The sequence below is a fragment of the Bos indicus x Bos taurus genome, chromosome 18, assembly GCF_003369695.1.
Source record: "Bos indicus x Bos taurus breed Angus x Brahman F1 hybrid chromosome 18, Bos_hybrid_MaternalHap_v2.0, whole genome shotgun sequence".
Classification (NCBI taxonomy): domain Eukaryota; kingdom Metazoa; phylum Chordata; class Mammalia; order Artiodactyla; family Bovidae; genus Bos; species Bos indicus x Bos taurus.
Genome location: NC_040093.1, coordinates 45,482,517 through 45,505,179, shown reverse-complemented (window position 1 = coordinate 45,505,179; position 22,663 = coordinate 45,482,517).

Genomic DNA, 22,663 nt, shown 5'->3' with positions numbered 1-22,663 from the left:
GACAAAGATTTTACCACCTTACCGTCACTCAGCCTCCCCCACTTCACCCTACCACAAACCCCCTTGGGCTTCATGACTGTAAACAATATCCCTCTGAATATTAATAGTAAACCAGAATGCAATAAAGGCTACCAGAAAGTAGGGGATGCTTTAAAAATCTATCCATTCCCCATTCACAACTAGAGATTTGATGTTACTTCCTCCACATTCCATGTTGAATGTAACTTCAAGCAAAGATCGACTCTACTGTCTACCTATCTAGGTTTATAGCACGGGGCTGGCACCTCCAGGACAGTCCATTTCATGATATATTGCAGTGGCAGGAGAAGGCAGGGAAGGTGAGGGAGTGAGTATGTGTCAAAATATGGAATCCAGAATAAGTGGCGAGGGCCTAAAAAGTGTGCCCAGAATTGGAAACATTTGCAACCTGTGGATGACACTAATCTGGACAATATAAATGCAGTTCCTATATCCTTGGCTGACACCATGAGTCAGACAGCCCACCTACACTATATTAAGAACTCCCAAAATACTAACAAGAGTGAGTGAGACAGTGAGTGAATGAGTGAGTATGTGTGTGCATGACACATGTTGATGGAGACCACAAAACTCCAAACTGAGGGTAGTGTGTGTACTGTGGGGCTTCTCAACCTGGACCTGACACGTTAAAACCAAACCAAGCAAAAGATTGTAAGAGAGCAGGCACACATGCATTGATTTGTGTATCTTATTAAGATGCACGCATAAAACCATTTCAGCCAACGCTTCCACTTCCAGGAACTTATCCTTCAGGTATATTTATAGCTATGAGCAAGCGCAGATAAATAAGAATGTTCATATTCAACACTGTATGCAACATATCTATTTGATTAAAAACTATCACTTTAAGAAGAGTGAGGAAGTTTCTTGTTCTGATAATGGGAACATCTCCAAGACCTATTAGAAAGTGACATGAGAGGTACAGAACAACCTTAATTTGCCTCAATTTATGTATCTTTGGGCTTCCCTGGTGGCTCAGATCATAAAGAATTCATCTGCAATGTGGGAGACCTGGGTTTGATCCCTGGGTTGGAAAGATCCCCTGGAGAAGGGCATGGCAATTCACTCTAGCGTTCTTGCTTGGAGAATCCCCATGGACAGAGGAGCCTGGCAGGCTATAGTCCATGGGGTCACAAAGAGTTGGACATGACTGAGCAACTAAGCCCAGCACAAAGCATGTATCTACACACACACACACACACACACTTGCTTGTATATGTATAGGAAAATATTGGAAGGTGACAAAAGAACCCATGATATAATACTGAAAAGGGGTGTGGTAGATAAAGGGCCTGGGGAGAATGAAGGATATAAGCCAGCCCACGATCAGATGCCTTGCTGTGCAATGTGAATGCATTTTAAACAGGTCCATTTACTACTTATTAGAGAGGCCAAGTTCTCAACACCAGTAGTACTTCAAACTTGCTTTGGACTTACAGACAGAAGTCTTCCACTTCTGCCAGCCCGCCTTGGCTTAAGAAAGGAAAGATTTTTCACTGGATACATTTTTGGAAACTCTCAAAACTCCTGTTAAAATGATGGCAGGAACAGAGGAAAGGCCAAGGCCAGGGTTGGGGGGTGGTCAATGTCCCAGTTATTTCAGCTGTCCTGCCTGGTCCCACACGCTCCACTAAGCATGGCGACAATTTGGCCCAGAATAATAGCTGCAGATTCAAGAACGAACGGGGGTAGGGTGGCGGGGAGGAAGAAAAGTAAGCTTTGGAGAGCTATTTTCTTCCTACACTGTAAAAACTCAAATACCAGGGGGCTGAGGGTGGGCAGGGAGACAAAACAGTACTTTGTCTTAAATCTTCAGTGCAGTAAGTTAAGGTTTCCAAGCCTGCACAAACTGTCGATGCCTTTTGAGCCTTTACATTCTGGCGTTGAGCGCACATAATATACAAATGAAAAGAATTGGAGGTTTAATTTAGAATTCGGACAAAAGGCCCAGACACATGTGTCTCTATGAGAATGTTGGGGTGGGGGGGCAGGGAGGGCAGGGAGTGACAGCACATGTCATTAGCCAGTGTGCACAGGCTGCTTTTGGACTTTGATTGGGGAGACTCATTCCGATTTTAACAAGTTTGCCGAGAAGACCTTCAGCTGGGCTGCATATGAGGCCCTGCTATTTTTAATATAAATGTAATGTTTTTAAATCCATCGACGGTGTCCTAAACCAGATTTGGTCGTAAGCAGCTGTGCTGAAATTGTAAAATCTCACCCTTGTGTCTGGTTTCACATCTGGTAACTCACAGCTAACAGTTACAACTCTCCAATAGTAATTAAATGTTTTCTTTAAAAGAAAAAACACCCACAATCATATATGGCAGAATGCATTATTAAAGGAGTATTTTGATTCACAACAACCACCACCAGGAAGAATCCAGCAAGAATTTTATAGGTAGTTGGGTACTTTTAGGTACTTTTTTTCTAAAGGTGTTGATCAAAATAAGTACATGTTACAAAAAGCAAAGGCAGTTTGCAACTGGGTGGATATTGAGTAACGTTAAGGGGCCATAATTGCTAGTGAGGAGAATACCTCCTCTTTGATGTCAACCGTGGCTTTTCTTTTTTGTTTCAGAAAGGAAGAAACTTCAAAAGCCGTAATTTCAGGACAATAAAGTACTCACATTAATATAGGTACCAACTTTAACTGATCTTCAGCTCAGAAAAGAAGTTTCATGGTGAAAATGCTCTAGGAAGAAGGAGATAGAGCGAAAATATTTTTAGATTTCTTTCCGCACACTATTTCAAATATGAATAAATGACACAAAGATCCCTAAGATAGCCTTTAGAAGCCCTTGCACGTGCCACCCAGGGAAAACAGTTACCTCCTTACATTCTGAAATATATGGTTTTATTTTATACTGGTATTCCAAATTTGCTGACAGAGTGTATTAAGTGAATGGATTCTCCCCATAGCTTAAATATTCTGGTATAACTAGCAAGGTATAGGAAAGATACTCTATAAATTAACCATCTTTCCTTTCTCTGATATTATGTTAATAAGGTATAATTTTAATAAGATATAAAATAGAGATCTGAGTTTTTCTAATGCTTACTGTTTTTAGGACTAAGCCCTCACTTTATGTTTATTTCTTTAAGATATATAAGGTTGTCATATCAATGGTAATGTTGTTAATATTTTTAAGCATTTCTAGTATGCATGGTTGTATCCATATATCTGGTTCTATTTCTTCCACAATTAGTAATTTTCCTAAACTATAAGATTTTGAGGGTGAAATAAAAAGATGCATACAACCCCGTTTTGTAGCAAGAGATAAACTCAAATGATTGAGATTGTTACAAAATTGTATTTGAAATAATAAAAGTAAAAAAAAAATTAGTAATAAAAGACTGTGGTTGTATCTTGTTTGTTTGTTCGGGAGGTTACATAGAATACTTGGATTCATCCTTAGAAAAGGACTCTTAAGTATCACAAAGATAGAGAAAAGCACACAAATTCTAATTGCTTATGCTTGATGAATTTTTGTAGGTTACCTAACTTTTCCTCTGGAGAAGGAAATGGCACCCCACTCCAGTACTCTTGCTTGGAAAATCCCATGGACAGAGGAGCCTGGAAGGCTGCAGTCCATGGGCTCGCAAAGAGTCAGACACGACTAAGCGACTTCACTTTCACTTTCATTAACTTTTCCTCACACATTTAAGTAGAGAAATTTAATGATTCTTAGTGGATGTTTTGAGTCATGAAATCATCATTCGATGTAGTTGTAGACTCTAATGATATGCATTGTTAAAGAGGAGGAAAGGACAAGAAATGTAAGAAAATGCCTGAAGCAGAGTGAGCTTGGAACCCAGGCCTAATCTGTGACACTGAGTAGCTTCAATCCTTGGCACTTGCATGAAAGAACTGAGGACTATGAGAGTTCCTTAGAACCATCTGTTATCTCATCAGAAGCCCTGGAATCCTGACCTGTAGCAACAGATCTCTGTCTTCATGTTCGCCACACTTTCCCTTAGGGATAAGTAATAAGCAGGCTTCCCCTGTAAGCACAGCTGTGATCCCCGCAACCTAGGAAAGAGGGCAAGGCAGACTCTGATTGGAGAGCACAGGTCTCAGAAGTCTGCCTCCCGACATGGATGACTGGGGGGATATTCATAACTTCAGAACGAAATTAGCAGAGTTGGCCAGCCTGAACAAAGCAGGTGCCTTCTGAATCACCCGGGACTTGGAGAGCCCTGCTCTTGGTGATCAGCAGGGCACCAGCCTGTGAAGCAGAGAAGCTGCTGCCCCTGAGGAGTGGTACTTCTTCAAGCACCCCCTTTCCTGGGTCCTATTGCTGCTTTTTCCCACCTAAGTGGGGAGAGGGAGAGTTTGTAGCCTCCAAAAGCAATGACGGGTAAGGGAAAGGCAGAAACAGTGATATGCACTGCATTTATAAAAAGTATTTTTTGAGCTATTAAAAAAAAAAAGCCAAGGTACAAAGGCATGCTTGCTCAGCCCCACCCCTAGAGAGGGCTTTCTGGGAGAGTCAGGACACTGAATTATGTATCTCCTTCCCCAGCTGTATTTGCTGACATTGTGCGCTGCTGCACTGCCCGGAAAGCCAAGTACACACTCAGGGTATTTTTGATCTGATGTATGAGCTGCTGTGGTCTCCATAAAGGAGGCCTTCAGGGTGTAGCACAGATTTTAAAGCCCTGAAAAGTGACTAGAGATTAGACCCTTACTCAGGCCACTAGGATCATCAAGCAGTCCAGCACATCTCCTCATTTGGATGTGATCAGAACAAAAGCCCCTTGTGGGTCTACAGAATGTAGTGGGCGAGGCACTGCCAAGAGAGCTGGCCTGGGGTGTGAGATCTGCTCTTACCCACAGGGTCCATTATTTCCTCTCTCTGTCTCTCTGGACCTCCTCCACTCAACTGAAATGATAGCTTTCACCAAGACATTCTATGGCCTCACAGGTCTCAGTGCAAAATGATATGAAAAGCCCAGGAATCCAGCCAATGGCCAGGAACCAAAACAATTCCTTATCCACTCGGAGCCATTGAAATGAACCAGATACCTCTGTCTTCCAAAAAAGAGAAAAACACCCAGAGATGGGCCCAGATAACTAGTGGCGTCTGGTTTACAACTCTTTCTGAGATGTCTTGCCCACATCTCCTTTCTGAGAAAGACCAAGAAAAGGAAAGTGGTTCTCCCATTGAGGACAGGGGACCCCATCCTTTTTCCTTAACTATGGCTCATTCAGAACCAGCTGTCCTTTGAACCCGGCATGGCAAAGACAATTGCCACGGAGTGGTCATTTAATTCTCTCTCCCTCTCTTTCTGATGGCAAACATTAACTGCCGACTACAACAGGACCACCTGCAATGTGTTAGTCATTAAAAAGGTCACCGTTACTAAACATTTTAAACTGTGAATAGCTTCAGATTAAATTAGGTGTAAAAAAAGTCATTTCCTCTCTGTGATAAACTCAAACACCTGCAGTAGGGCTCATGTTTACCAGGGACATAAAGGGCCTCTCCCAGCTCACAGACCATTTGGGGGAAGAAAAACAAAAGCCCCATTCTGTCGGCTATCTCTCTGCCCTTGTAATAGGATTCTCTAAATTCGGTGACTGTTTGCACGTCCCCTTGAGAAGTGTGAGGATTGCGTAGACAATTCAAACCTCCATTTACATAGGCCTCATGCTAGCTTCTTCAGCTCTTCCACGTGAATTTCCCTATGTTTTTATATCGCATGCGACCCCACCCAAGGGTTGAGCGCTCTTTCAGTCTACCACAGTCACTGTGGACTGCCTGATGTTTTCAGTATCTGCACAGGCAGGTAAAAAAGCATGAGCACGGATGGCTGGCCTTTGGAGAGCGTGAACCCTGCATGACCCTATGCTGAGTGCCAGCATGCAACCTGCAGATGGTCCTGCCAACCTCGGAAAGCCTGAACCACACTCCCCACTTCACAAGCCAACACACTCAAGCTTTGAGAGGCGAAGTAGCGTACCTGTGGGAAGTTCATGGCTTCTAGCAGAAGGTCCAAGAGTCATTTTCCCGCCAGTACGTGGGCTGAGTCCACCACCGTCTCTGGACCAGCTAATGCTGGTCCATAGCATTAGCTTCTCAACTGCTTCGCCTGCTTCTGTGCTGGCCTCCCCAGGAGTGATCAGGGTGTGATTCTGACAAGCTGGATGACATCACTCCTGATGAGAATCCTATTGTGGAGTCCCACAGCAGTTAAAATACAGTCTAGACTCTTCTGTATGGTCTTGCCCCTGACTTCCTCTGGACTTTTCTTCTTCTCTCCCCTTAGTCCATCCACTCGGGCTTTCTCTCTGTGCCTGTGCATGCTAATCCTGCTTGAAAGGATCTCCCCCCAGATGTGTATATGTCAATAGCCCCTTCTGTTCATACAGGTAGCAGATATCATGCATTTCCTCATCCAATCTGCCCTTCAGGCCCTCTCGGTCACATTACCCTCTTTACTGTCTTTGCATTTCTCGTCACTATCCGAGAGTCCATGCTTACTGTCCCAGTCTCCACTAGATTACACATTCCATTGGGGTGGGAACCTTATCTTGGCCTCTGCTGCATCCATAAGGCATCATAATACCTGCCTACGGTTGGTGATTACTGAATAGATGAACCAACGACTCATAGAACTGAACCCAGGTGACTGCACCCCAAAGTTGGTCTTCCGTATGCGTAACAGTGATGTCAAGCTAGACATGATGAGCAGGAACCATTACTGCCCTCAGTGACTGCTTTCTCACTCTGACCTCTACTTTCATCTCAACATGCTTTTTTTAAAAAAACTGTATAGGACTCTTTGCTTTCAGATTTTAAAAAACTTCAAATATTGTAATTGGCATTCTAGGGGGAGTTTAGAGCTAGCTACTACCATATTCAGTCTTTACACTTCGCATATATGTCATATTTTTAATCTCTCCCTTGTATCATTTGTATGAAAGTCTATGTTTCCTAATAGACTACAGGTTCCTTTGATGGCATCACCACTTAGCACAGTATTTAGTATCTAGTTAGTACTACACAGCCTTTGTATGGTAAAATTAAATAGTTTACTATATAACCAGGGCATCTCAGGTGGCATAGTGGTAAAGAATCCACCTGCCAATGCAGGAGACACAGTAAACATGAATTTAATCCCTGGGTTGGGAAGATCTGCTGGAGAAGGAAATGGCAACCTACTCCAGCAGTATTCTTGCCTGGAGAATTCCATGGACAGAGGAGCCTGGCAGGCTTTTGTCCACAGGGTCACAAAAAATCAGACTCAACTGAGTGACTGAGCACTATATAATCACCTTGATCTAGAGAGACCAGTTTTATTATTATTCCAACATCTCTTTTCTGTATTTCTTTGCAATTCTCTGTTGTTCACCTGTATGTGCTAAAGGGCCATAGTGGACACTCACTAAATGTTTATTGCAACCGAAATGAGGCCTGGGGATTGCAGAAGGGAGGCACTGATCTGCCTTCCATGACAGTCTTCAGACAGGGACTGTGTCGTGCACAGTTAACAAGATGCATACACCTTGTGAAAATATCTAGGAATCAAAAGGATTTAAAGAGAAATAGATGGGAAACAGTGGAAACAGTGTCAGACTTTATTTTGGGGGGCTCCAAAATCACTGCAGATGGTGACTGCAGCCATGAAATTAAAAGACACTTACTCCTTGGAAGGAAAGTTATGACCAACCTAGATAGCATATTCAAAAGCAGAGACATTACTTTGCCAACAAAGATTCGTCTAGTCAAGGCTATGGGTTTCCTGTGGTCATGTATGGATGTGAGAGTTGGACTGTGAAGAAGGCTGAGTGCCGAAGAATTGATGCTTTTGAAGTGTGGTGTTGGAGAAGACTCTTGAGAGTCCCTTGGACTGCAAGGAGATCCAACCAGGCCATTCTGAAGGAGATCAGCCCTGGGTGTTCTTTGGAAGGAATGATGCTAAAGCTGAAACTTCAGTACTTTGGCCACCTCATGCGAAGAGTTGACTCACTGGAAAAGACTCTGATGCTGGGAGGGATTGGGGGCAGGAGGAGAAGGGGACGACAGAGGATGAGATGGCTGGATGGCATCACTGACTCAATGGACGTGAGTCTGAGTGAACTCTGGGAGTTGATGATGGACAGGGCCTGGCGTGCTGCAATTCATGGGGTCGCAAAGAGTCGGACATGACTGAGCGACTGAACTGAACTGAACTGAAAGAGAAAATGATCCTAGTGATATTTAAAGACAATTTACCTCAACATTTCTTCTAAAAGCTTGGTAGCAATTGTATTTGTCTGGAAACAACCTGAATTTCTATTAATTCAAAAATAGTTGGATAACTTGTGGCATATCCCTTCTTATGGAATATTATTCATGTCTTATAAAGAATGAGCTCTTACTGACCTAAAAGTACTTCTATGATATATTGTTAATTGCAATAAATAAATAAGTCATCCAGAATTATAAAGGAGCCTGTTCGTATTTTCAAAAACGTGTTAATTTGTGTGGGCATGGAGAAATGTATGGAAGGATACACACCAAGCTGTAAAAATCTGTCATCAGAGGGGTGAGAACAAAGGGGCTGTAAAAGGGAGTTATTGACTTTTCCTTTCTACATATTTATTCTGCATCCCTCTTTAAGAGGATTGCTTTTGAATAAAAATTTATTAGAAAATAAATATTAATGTAAAATGCAAGGTTTTCCCTGGAATAGGGCATACATCTCAACAGCTGGAGAACAATCATCAGAGTGTTCAGGGAATAGTGAGTTAACTTTCTTCCCTTGATCCATGTCCCCTGATGAGCTCATCTTTTGCCCACAAATCCAGTTATCAAGAATAAATGGCAGGCTGCTGGGAACTGACCCTAAGGAAATGGTCCAAGGAGAGAATTCACAGAAAGCTCTCTCCTTTGGGTTATTTATCACATTGCTATATTGTAGGATCATAATATTGGATACAACATAAATGCCCTACAATAGAGGAAATAGCCTCTTATTATTTATTTAGCTAATAAATTATGATACACTCACTTGGAAAATGTTAGGGACCATTAAAATTAAGGCATCGAGCACTTTATAACCCCCTGGAAAATGCTTATGTTACACATGTTGATGGAAAAGCACTGTAGACAAAACTAAATCCTATGAGTGCATTTCTATGACAATGATCAGAAAAGGACAAGGTAAAGACACACCCCTTAGACTAATGTAATTCACAGCGATACTTGCAAGCAGCCCCCAAAATCCCACACTCTCAGGCTGTTACAGAAATATTAAGTAGTTGCTCTGGGAAAATCACCCCTAACTATATAAATCACTGGGGAATGTCAGTCCTAGGGTTATATGTCTTGCTTAAAATCATTTAAGATGACATTTTGTCCAATATTTTCAAATAGCCTGAGAGCATCACCATGTGTTTTTTTTTTTTTTTTTTTCCCCTCTTTTCTACCAATTGCACTACAGGAAAGACCTGCTTGTACCTCAAGAGATAAGAAAGAAACTGGGATGTCTTTTGTTTGCTTTGTAAACTTGGTCAAGGTCTTGTGAGATCTCAGGGAAAATGACTGTGATTAGTCCTAAACATCATGAGGAAATGTTAATTCTACTCAATTTGTTGAAAATCTCAAGAGAAAAACCATTTAAGGGACATGAAGAAGGTGGTTTATAGAAAATAGGGTATGGAGCACTGGACTGGGAATCAGAAGGTCTCACATTCTTTCATTTGTTCATCCATTCAATCATTCATTCATGTCTGTTATGCGCAAACCAACTTTGGAAAGTAAACGTCAAAGCCATCTGGCCCCTGGCAGCTCAAGCTACGGTGGCCATGCCAGGACACAACCAAGAAATTATAGTATAGTGTATTAAGAACAGTGATGAAAAAGAATATTATGGAGTATGAAGGAAGAAATTTTTGCTTCTTCTTGAGACAGTAGACTTGCCTCCCAAACCAATATGACCCTGGAAGAACTGGGTCCCAGAGTCCTGGCTGTTAAGAGGCAAGATAGAGAGGTGGTGAAAGACATGATTTTAGAAGCAGACTTAACCCTCAGCACCTCCAGGAAGTGCGTGACATTGGGCAAGTTATTTAAGCTCTGCAGAGCGATTCCCTCAATTGTAAAATGAGATAACAACATTATGTGCCTCACAAGACAAGTGTTAGGGTTCCAGGAGAAGTTGCTCAGGCAGATTTGAGCATAGTGCCTGGCTCATAATTCCAGCTAAAGAAATGATAGCTATATTACTGTGAATAACAACTCTTCGGCCTCAGTTATTTTGGCCAGAACAAGGCAGATGGTATGCTACTGCTGGGGAATATAATTCATGTGCTGCTTCAGGCACTGGATTTTGATCTGCGGGGTGTGGAGCTAGGTTCTTAAGCATTCCAACCTGTTACTATTAATCATTTCCCTTGGAAACATTTCCGGAGTCAGTCTCCTGAGTGAATGCTGTCAATGGGCTGTGGGTGTGTGAGCAGGAGGGATCTTACTCATGTGGGAGCCAGTCTGTCCTTCCCTGGTGTGGTACAAATTAGAGGGAGCCTGTGGGGCTTCTCTCCAGCTCCCATGGGTTCCCCCAGGGAGGGCTTCTTGACAGCATTGTGGTTTGGGTTGTCATCACAACTAACCACTCATTTCTCAACTGACGCCTTGTGTCACTCTGCGCATCCCTGCAGGGTTGTGGGAAAGACTCCTGCAGAGCAGTAAGAGGCAGGAAGACAGGCTGCACTATGGGGACAAAGAGGGCAGCATGGCTCAGCCGCCAGGCTTGGGAGGATGGAATAAAGCAGAGCCCACTGAAACCCGGCACCAAATGAACAAAACTGAGGTTCTCCCTTGCTTTCCAGAACAGCATGCAGTTGCTTTGATTTCACTGCATAATCTTGGATGGGACTATATTCCCAAGCAACTGAAATCCTATGGTCACAACAGCACTGACTTTGGCAAACAGGGCCACCGATGCACATAAAAATACTGAAAGCCTACCTTCAGTGAATCCTATTAAATTCATTGAATCCAATTTCATTTGCAGATTTACACTTTAATCACGTGTCATCATCATGTCCCTTTCATAGGTGAGAAAACTGAGATACCGAGAGATTAAGATATTCATCCATAATTGCATAGCTAGCAGGAGGTGGAACCAAAGTTCAAATTCTGGCAGTGGGAGTTCGAGCCTGAAGACTTAATCTCCATGCTGTGCTGACGCCTGATGCATGCACTTAAATAAAGAGTGGACACAGATCAACGTGATTCCCCAAAGGGCCACGAGCCAGCTAAGGTCTCCCATGGAAGACTCTGAAGGCCTGAGTTAAAACAGAGAGGTCTCCAGGAGGGGCCCTATCTAAGCTCTTAGCAGTCTTGGCTACAGAGCATGGATTAGTTTCTTCAGAGTAGCTCCTTTCTGAGCAAAGGGTAATTAGGATGGTGGTAAGAAGAGTTTTTCTCTGAAAAGTGGGATTCCCTATGATTCTCAAGAGTGGATAAGAGCCCAGAGAACCAAAAAGAGGCAGTTGGAGTAGAATTATGGAGAAATGGTATTAGAGAAGAAGGACAAGAAAGGACTAAAAAGTTTTAATGTGTCTCCACCACAATTTGACAAAAGGCTGGCCCTGCTGATTCAAAAGTTTTTTTTTTTTTTTTTCCTCCCTCTCAACTCTTCCTGTTCAGAGGATGTTACCAGAATCTCCTTGATTTGGATATTCTCAGTTTCTACAGTCCATCAGGTACCAGAGAGCTCCAGGGGTCATTTAATTAAAGCCTTGGACTCAGAGATTGTCAAAACCAAAAGCCATTTCCAGAAGCATCCAGTCTTGGTCAGCCCAAGCTGATGGGCATTTACTGGTCAGCTAAGTGGTAGCACCTGCCTTGGGTACATGGGTGGCATAAAGGCACAGTCTGGTTGGTGCTAGAAGACAAATAAGAGCAGAGAGACCAGGGACCATAGCTACTGAAAGCAATGACATCAAACTCCTATGGATGGGCAACCCAGGTGAAGAGAGAGTCCTTGGGTGAAATGAAGGGCCTGGAAAGAAATAGAGAGGAAAACAAGGGAAGATGAATTGAGTGGAGGAAGAGGAAACGTGCAAAATAAATAGAAGAGAAGAGACCCAAGAGTGATGAGAGAGGAACAGGCAGGAAGATGTGAATGAAACAGGCAACCAGAGAAAGTCATCCATGACTGAGAAAATCAAAGGAGCGAACTGCCTAATGACAACCTTTAGGTTTCAACTGGTGGTGCTATGGAGGTAAACATCTCTCCCATTTTTCTCACATTTTTTTTTCTTTCTTGGTAAAATGTGCTACTTTCCATAGCATTGTATAAGTGACATTTTGGGGAAATCAAGAAAATGGGGCTGAGTCTCCAGGTCGAGTTTGCAAAAAAACGAAGACTTAGGGAATAGCCATCAGAGGGGAGAGGTGAGAGAGACAGAAATGGAGCAGATGCAGAAACTCAGAGTCAGGTCTGACTAGGTAAGACCTCCAAGGCCACTCCGTGGAGCAGCGAAACTAGCATGGCAGAGTCCCCTGGGAGTCTGGTTGAGACACAGCTGGACTCCATGTCAGGGTCTGACACGGCCAGTCTGCGATGGGACCTGAGAGTTTGTCATTCTGATGCCCTCGGGTGAATGGCTCACCCTGGAAGAACCCTAAAGATATTTGAAGGGATCTTGCGGTCTTTACTAACTGTAGGGGAGGAAATGACCCAATTCTGTCTGAATCTCAAAGGAAAGGATGATTTCCTGGTTATAAATAAGTAGTATACAAACAGGCATCACCAATTCAATGGACATGAGTTTGAACAAACTTCAGGAGACGGTGAAGGACAGGAAAGCCTGGCATGCTGCAGTCCACGGGGTTGCAAAGAGTTAGACATGACTTTGTGACTGAACAACAACAATACAAAGAGTCACCATCTAGTTGCCAACAAAATGTTGCGGAAGCTCACAGAAGAAGAGAACGCACATAACTTCTATGCATGTAGCCCTAAATCAGCATTGCCAGGCTCCCTGTGGGGTTAAGAAGTGTGACAGCTTATGGTAAAGGAATGTAATTAGGGGTCAGGAAGCCTAAGCTTGAATCCCAGTTAAGGTTCTTACCATCTGTGTGGTCTTTGGGGAGGGCGATTCATTAACCTCTCTGACCCCATTTTCCCTATCTTACCCAGGGGAACTTTTCACTGCTTATTGCTGCTGCCACCATGCTGGCTTCCTGGCCCACATGTGGACCAAGATTCTATTTTTGATTCCCTGCAACACACCTGAAGGGAGAAAGGAACACAAAGGTAAGCCCTAGGGCTTCCCTGGTGACTCAGTGGTTAAGAATCCACTTGCCAATGCAAGAGATGCAAGAGACGTGGGTTCGATCCCTGGGTCAGGAAGATCCCCTGGAGAAGGAAATGGCAATCCACTCTAGTATTCTTGTCTCAGAAATCCTATAGACAAAGGAGCTTGGCAGGCTACAGTCCATGGGTTCATAAGGAGTGGGACATGACTGAGTGATTCAACAACATAAAATACCAGAAACCTGGCATCTTAGCTCCAGTTCCCTGGGGCTGGAGTCTGAGGCAGAGGTTTGCATGCAGGAGGCTTATTGAGAGGCCTCTTGTAAACAACACATGCAAGGGAGTGAGGAAAGCAGAGTTGAGTAGAGGGAGATGTTGAACTCTGATGCAGTAGCTAAAGAGGTTTCAGCCGAACTTTGGGGAAGCTCCAGAGCAAGCCTGGCTCTTGCCAGTTGTTCAGGTTGGAGCAAAGAAGCTGTCTTTCTGTATCCTTAAGTCTGCCCTACATTTCATGCCCTTGGGCAGAGGGTTCAATCTTGGGTAAGGTGGTTCTCTTCAGACAGGGGTAATGCCTCAGCTGCAAGCTCTCATTAGCCAACACTCCCAGCAGTGGGGAGAAGGAGTGACTTTGTCCCCAAATGGGAGGCAGCACTGACTGCATAATTTGTGGAGGCCCTTGTTCAAAATTATTGAGAATTTCAAGATGGCAGCACCACATACTAAACTGAGCATGGGGCCCTTTTACACACTGGACCCTGAAATGGTTATGAACCCAGAAAGTTGGCCTCCATGAGGATCTGGTGGTACATCACCATGTCCAGCTTGGTGTTGTGGAAAGGAAATAAGCACAGAGAGAAACCTCATACTAGCTCACTGGCTTAGAAGATACACCGCTTCTTCCATTTGGGGTCATTTATAGGGTGACTCCAGTGTGCTTCCCTGGTGGCTCAGTGGTAAAGAATCCACCTGCACTGCAGGAGCCACAGGAGATTAAGGTTTGATCCCTGGGTTGGGAAGATCCCCTGAAGGAGGACATGGCATCCCACTCCAGTATTATTATCTGGAGAATCCCTTGGACAGAGGAGCCTGGCGAGCTACAGTCCATGGAGGTCTGGGGGTCACAAAGAGTCAGACATGATTGAAGTGACTTAGCATGCAGGCACGTGCACAGGGTGACTCCAACATGACCATTACTACAAAGACTTGTCCTTAAGGCCTCCTCAGGGCCCTACAGGCTCTTAAGTGCAGACATGGGAGGCCAAGAGGCATTCTCTGACCTTCTGAATTCTCAGCTGTTGGGTTTTGATTCTCAGTGTCACGACCTTCCTCACAACTGGGAGATGGACAATGAGAATGTCCATCCCTTTCTTGAGAAACCTCACCTACCCATGGGTTGGGGCCTCACCTAATAGGCAATGACCAAAGAGTCACCTTTCTGTCTACATGGAGCAGCTGACACGCCTTCAAGAGGCCCTTATCAGAGGAGTGGGGTGACTTTTCTCTACAACAAGCTCTTCACTCTTCCCCTGAACCTCCATGCCTAGCCTACTGAGGCTAGGCTGCCTTGGGCCTCAGATGCCTGCCTATTTCTCAGCCTCAGAGTCACGCAAGTCCCTTTAAATCAGTGAAAATAAATGTTTCGTTTGATTATTTTTTCATCAGCCAAAGCCTAGGGTTTCTGGACCCTGTCTTTCAGTTCTTTTAAATAAAATTTGAGGCAAAGAATAATCCTCTCTACACAGTCTATCAGAGTTTCATTTTCTCTCCCTTTTTAAACTGTGTTCTAACCCCAATTCGGGTGCCCCCAGAGTCTATTAAAGTTGCTCAATAAGATGCAGTGTTCACCACTCACTCTGACACAGGCCTTCTATTCCAGATCCCAGCCGTGTTTGCTTTCCTCCCTTCTCTCTCCTCTTTATTCTAGTTTTAGAATGTTGGTGAGCTGGTTGGATTTCTTTCTTATTTTCTTTAACCTATTCCACGACTTGAAGAGTTTTGTATTTCACATTAGGCAGTGGATAAAAGGCAGCCTTCAGCTGATAGTTGTCCTCCTCTGACTCTGGAATGGATCTTTGCTGAGTGTACAAGAGAGGCAAGACTGCGATTCAACTCTTTCACACACTCTAAAAGCAAAAGTGAGGAAAATGGGATTGTTCTCTGAATTCTAGCTACCAAAAAATTGTATGCAATTTGTATACAATAGGTTGTAGTCACCTGCTATATGGTCTATAACAGTCACTGATTGTATAAACTTAGAAAATATTAACCCAGGCAAAAACCTTGTGATATGTGTGTAGTGTGTGTGTGTGTGTGTGTGTGTGTGTATGTACGCGTGTTGCATGCTAAGTTGCTTCAGTCATATCCAACTCTGTGTGACCCTATGGATGGTAGCCCGCCAGGATCCTCTGTCCATGGGATTCTCCAGGCAAGAATACTGGAGTGGGTTGCCATGCCCTCCTCCAGGGGATTTTCCTGACCCAGGGATCAAACCTGTAACTCTTGGGTCTCCTGCATCAGCAGGTGGGTTCTTTACCACTAGCACCACCTAGGAAGCCCAACAATACTAGAGTGGATTGCCATGCCCTCCTCCAGGGGATCTTCCCAACTCAGGGATCAAATCCAGGTTTCCCACATTGCTGGTGGATTGTTTACCATCTGAGCCACCAGGGAAGCCCTTAAATAATATGCGTAAATGCTGTGCATAATGGCTTAAATGCTTAAAAGCCCTTAAACACTGTGCTTAGTTGCTCAATCATGTCCAAATCTTTGCAACCCCATGAACTGTGGCCTTTCAGGCTCCTCTGTCCAGGGAGATTCTCCAGGCAAGAATATTGGATTGGGTGACCATGCCCTCCTCCAGGGGATCTTCCAAGCCCAGGGATCGAACCCAGGTCTCCCTCATTATTGGTGGATTCTTTACCATCTGAGCCACCAGGGAGGAAGCCCAGTAATACTGGAGTGGGTAGTCTATCCTTTCTCCAGGGGATTGTCCCAACCCAGGAATCGAATTGGGGTCTCCCGCATTGCAGGCAGATTCTTTACCAGCTGAGCTACCAGGGACAGTTATGTATGTGTGTATACACACACACACACACACACACACACACACACATATATATATGTGTGTGTGTGTGTGTGTGAGTGCGTGTATGGTATATATGTATCCTATGAGCAAATATTATCATCATCATTTTACAGTTAAGAAAACTGAACAAGTAACTGGTTCCATTACTAAACCTTCAGGTCACGTAGCTAATTACAGTATGCATGAACCTACATACATGCACATATATACATACACATATCCCTGTGTATCTATGTGCTTTGCACATATTAAACTAAAAGACTATTAGGCAAACCATCATATCTATTTCAGTTTTGCAATTCAAGCATAATGTACACACAGTGAATGCATGTGCCCTCATGTTTTACACTCACATCGTCCTCACTTAGATGAAGCAGGGACCATCTCAGCATCCCGGCAGGCTCCTGTCTGCCCCCTCCTTCTCCTCAGAGGTGATGGGGCTTTGCTAGTTTTGCTTGTTTTTGCTGTGTCACATTCCATTACATGAAAAGAACACGTTTTATTCATCCAACCATTGATGGAATTTGTCATTTCTAGTTTGGGACTTTGATACCTACTGTTGCTATGTACAATTTTCAAACACATCTATTGTTGAGCACATCACTCAATTCTATTAAGACTATACCTAGGCGTGGAACTACTGAGTCAAAGGTAAAGCATATGTTTGGCTATAATATATATTACCATAGTTATCCAAAGTCCTTGTATAAAATTACAGTCCTGGCTAGCAGCCTATGAGACCCCAGTGTCTCCTTTTACGTCTTATTTACATAGGCATTTCAGGGAGTTTAAATATTAAGACTAGCTCGTGTACAGAGAGACATCCACTGGAACGACATCACAGACCTTTCCTGCTGAACACACGCAATCCCAGGCTAGTGGCTCTGGCTTTCAGTTCCGTGGTGACTTCCCACTAGCTCCCTCCCACTGCTGTGACTTTTAGACAGCTAGGCGAGCCTGGAGGAGATGCAAAACAATTGCAGGTTTCATCTGTGTCATGAGGGTGAAACCCATTATTATGAAAAATGTTAACCTTTCCTCTTCTGGGCAGAAATAGCACCCGCTGTCAGGGGGTGCCTTGTTTAGAGAACCCTGTGGTTTCAAAAGAACTCTTAAAGTTCCAAAGAGCGAAGAAGCCTATTTTACGGCTCCATCACACCATTTTTATAGTATCTGACCTGCTGATTTGTCACCTAAATCTGCAAGACAAGACTAGTTATCACTCAAGAGATGTCCCATATCAAAGTCGGGGCTCTCTCTAGTTTTCATACATAAGAAGAGATGACTTAAAGCCAACAGGGAACTCACTTTCCTCACATCCTTCGCTCTAATTCATAGTTAGGAACACGAGGGACCTGCCTTTTCCTTGCAGCTCTCCAAGAAACTCCACTTTTATCAAAGACAGAGAATAGCTCAGCCAAGTAACTTTATTTGGGCAGGTGAGGTGCTCAATTTTCAGCCAAGAAATTCAGGCTGGGGGCTACATGTTTTGCCTAATTTGCAGCCTCCTTCTAAGCAGGCTGACTTGAAGCTTGAGCAAGGATGATAACATTCGATTACTCCTGTGCTGCCATCAGCGCTGTCTCTCAAATCTCTCCATCCATCTCCCTGCAGGCATGGGGGAGGACTGCACTTCCTGGCCCTTCCAGTTGCGGTAGGATCAGAGGACTGACTCTGACCAATGAGTTATGAGTGAAAATGGCACGGGTCCCATTCATTCCAGAGCTTTAATTTGTGGTCTCAGAGCTCACTCTTAGTCTCTGGATGGTAACAGCATCTCTTAAGATGGAGGCTGCTCTAAAAATGAGGAACAGAGCCTTTGTGGTTTGCTGTCACCAAGACAGGTGTATTATTGTCACTGCAATACAGCCTTGTCTACGCTAGTTGATACACTCGCTCTTTCATTCAGCTGACACCCTTCTTTAAATGTGTCCTGGCCGACTTCTTTGAATCCCTATGGAGCTAGAGATTCTAAAATAGGCTTTCTTTCCAACAAGGAGCTATAATATGGAATGAAAACCATGTCGTTCAAAATGTTGTACTTAGTTTGGCACCGATTATTTAATATTTAACCAATCAGTGGTATACGTTTGTTAAACAAGCAATCATGTCAGTAATAGGTAAGGAAATGTGAAGAGGAACTAAAAGGAGATGAAAGGAACACGGTTTCATCTGAAGATGCTCGCGGGGAATTGCTGACATCGGGGCTTCCTGGCAAGAGCTGATGAGAGGAAGTGGGGAGGACTTACAAAGCACAGGATCAATTACTCAGACTTGTTCTACAAGCTGATTTCTCACTCATATTAAAGGGAAAGTAAGAAGGAAGAGGATAAGGAGAAAATGAATATCCCCCAATGATCCTTTATATACCTGGAACTCTAGGTACATACAGAGCTCAGAAAAGAGGGGAAACAACCCATGTAGTACGATCACTTCATTTCACATCTCCTTTGAAAGCCAAACAGGTTGGATCTAATTGATTCCTATTGGGGACCAGAACAGTTTCCTTCTTACTTAAGGTTGTAACCTAGGTGCTTAACATTAATACCTGGCATATCGGACGAGCTTGATAAGGGTTGTAAGATAAATGGATACATTAGGGAATAAATGAATGACTGTGGGGGAAAGTTGACACTGAAACAGTCCTCACTGCAAGTTGAAGTCATAATCCTCTTTCTTGTTCTAAAACTTTGCAGAAAACTCTCCTGTGATCATTCTCTCTACTGATCAGCCCTGAAGAGTGGAGCTGCTCTGAAGTCCTGGGTCTGTGACAGGCCTCAGTGGATGAAACCAGGTAGCATTATAACATCTGTTTGCTACATCTGGTGAAGCACAAACTCAATGGACCAAGTGATGCTGTGCAAGTACCTGTCGACTGCTGAAAGCCAGATCCCACCTTTTCCTTTCCACGCACACTCAGCATCACGGGAGAGAGGCTGCTTGGGCTCTGGTCCCCGTTTTTAGGGTCTTTGTTTCCTCCTCCTCTGTCAAAAGAGGTGGCTACATTAGATCAGGAATTGTGTATTAAAAGTCACCAGGAGCTTTTTAAACATGTAGATTCCCAAATGGCTCTTCCAGAGTTTCTGATCCCTAGGCTCTGGGGTTGGATCTTAAGAACCCATGCTTTAACAAACCTCCCAGACAATCCAACCATGCTTATCTTCTGAAACCACACTTTGAAACATAGGATTTTTAAGTGGCCTCCAATGCACCACATTTGTTTAAATGGTTTTATTACAATTATTTTATAAATATCACATCCTCTCTCAGAAACTATTTTTCATTCAGTCAGGTGTCATGTCAATCCCTGCTGTTATGAAATGACTTTGAGTAGCTGAACATCTCAATCAGTTAACGTAATGCTCCCCACTTCCTCTTGTCAACTCGGCCAGAAAGTTGTGTTGGTCTTTCAGCACAAGCATCTCGGATGAAGTAGTCTTATTTTCATCTCTTTTTAGTTTCTCTTCACATTCCCTTACCATCAACTTAAAAAGGCTGGCATGGGGATTTTTGTTGAGAAAGCCAATTCCTTAACACTGTTTTGAGATAGAGCCCCAAATTCCTTTAGAGTATTTGTTAAATTCAAAAGCAATATTTCAGGGCTGCTGTCAAGCTCTATGTGCAAACACCCAGGGACTGTGCTTCCAAGAGGGAAAAACCATAGATGTGGTTAAGTGTCCCCCCCGCCCCCGACCCACTTGGCCCAGGAGGATATGAGGTTCACAGTAAATGTGGCTTGTGATAATTTCTTATCTGAAACTGAATAAATCCTAAAGGCTATCCTAACAATTTGTTTTCAGGGAAGATAGGGGGGATTCGAGAGAGAAGATGCAATTTTCTTCTCTTTCCCAGCTTTCTGGGGGCCTCTGATGACTGCAAACCCCTAAAACCCTTCCCAAGGTCACCTTGCTTCCCAGGTGATCTCAAAGCATTCTCTTATCCTCGATGTCTTGCTCTGGGAAATCTAGGGTTAACCATACCAAGAGTCTGGATTTCAATCCCAGGATTCCAGTTCCTGCCTGAGGCTCTAGAAAGGAGCACTGGGCAGGGTGCCCACCCCATGGCCCTCCTAGAGAAGAAGTGCTGAGCATACAAGATATGCAGTGTGAGGTCATGCCCCAGTGACATCCGAAATGGACCCTTTTGGAAAGTTTCATGAAATTCATGACCAACTGTCATCAGCCACAAAGGGGGAAGAGGCTAAAATCCTAGAGTTTGCAGCATCCAATCTTGATACGGTTTTTTGCTTGGTGACTTTTTTTGAGACTATCTTCTTCAGCCTTCTTTTCCAGCGTGGTTTCATTTTCCTCAATGCCAATATTAGCATTTTGCAGCTGCTTCTACTGCAATAATGACAATAGTTCAATTATGTTCTTGCATATGTCAGGTATAGTATGGTCTAATTTAATCTTCATTACACATCGCCATATTGCAATTATACATGCTATCCAAGTGTTAACACATATTTAAACCTGCTATTCCTTTGTCACTGATTTACAAAGGAGGTACCTGAAAAGAAGCAGATGTCATAATTACACGCTTATTCAGCTCATTTTAAAGTAAGCCTCAAAGTAAATTGCAGATGAGCCAGGCATGTCTTGAAATTAATGTAGTGATAGGGCACTAATGCCGCGATTCATTACGGTTTGTCAATGTGCCGTACTTCTGGAACGTGCGATAAAATTATATTAATACTCTCTGCTAATGAGATTAATGAATATGAACATGCAGGAGAAGAATGGAGTCCTTTGTTCAGCTATTGAAAAAAATAACATATAGGTAATTAAAAAGAATTAATCAAATCATGTACAGCCTCATTTATATTAAATTAATTTGTCTGGTTTCATTTCTAATAATTAATCACTTTTTGCAAATTACAAAGCACTTCAGGCGGATGGAAGCACTACTGTAGGAGTTGTGCCTCAGAATATTTAGAACGATCAAGGTGGTCCCTGTGGGTTCATATTAATTAAGGTTTAACAGTTTGGAAAATTGTAGCAATATTTTATGATTCATGTAATTAAACTCTGTAACAAAATGTCACAACTGCTAGTTACTTCTGCGCCTGTGATTTATATCTTCCTCCTTTTGGAAAGGAAGCAGCAGAAATGAAGTCTTCTGAAACGTGCCGACACAGTCAATGGGAAAACAAGCTGTTGGGTTCACTGCAAACTGAAGCACTTTGTCTGGGGCACCGGTGCACCCTCGCACTTGCAAATTCCACCTTGGGGTTATGCAAATGAGATTGAATCATATGATACGGCATATGGTGGAAATCTCGGGGGCCTCTTCTTGTACGTTTGCTTGGATAAAAACCTAAAAGGCAGGAGTTGTGTGTGCTTCCTTCCCAAACTGCCTTGGGTGCATAACAAACTCCCATTGACTGAGGCAGCTCCCAGAAAGAAAGCCAGTTGTTACCTTGAACCTAAATCCAGCTGGTTTATACGGCCAGGGTACTTCCCAGAAACCGTTTTCCCCAGTCCCTGGTGTCCTGGAGAGAGGCTGCAACGGGCAGCACGTCCTAAGGACTGTAGCACAGGAATGCTGTGTGCTTTATGAACCGCTCACCTCTCTGGCAGGGGGAGGACTTGAAGAGACAACTGCTGAGGATGCCTCATCCAGGACAGGGGTCTTATTCCTCACTGGGCATCAGATCAAATCAAATCCAGTATGTTGGCTTTTTCCCCATTGTCTCCTCAAAACCACTTCTGGCCCTTTTCATCCTGATCTGTGCCCAAGGATGCTGACCTCTGATGGTGGGGTTTCTTGGCTCCCTGGCCAACTGAATCCTGCACGGGGGAGGCATGAAGCCAGAGATGGATAGGCGGGGGCGTCAGGGATTTGTTTCCCATGCCTTCCCTGCCTCAGTGCGGTGTCTCTCCTTGAGACTGAGTTCCTCCTGAGTGACCACAGTCCCCTTGTGCAGCTCATCTTCCAGCGCCCACTGCTCACTGGCTCCAGTGACTCTGATCCCCCTCATCCTTCAGCTCAACAGTACTGGTGGCTTCTCACTGTTGCCCGCTTCTGGGTGCCTCACCATCCTTGTCCAGTCCTTTAATCCTACTCTCTTCTCCAACAACCACTTCATGAAAGATTCTCTATTAAATTATATGATAGTGAATCCATGCCTGGGTCTCACCCCGGAGACTGTGATTCAGTTGGTCTCCGGTGAAGCCCCAGCATGTGTATTTTTAAAAATCACTCCTGACGATTCCATTGCAGAAGGTGGAGAAGCTCTGCAGTAGAGATATTCTAGGAAGAGTTGGTATCTCCCAAAATAGTTTG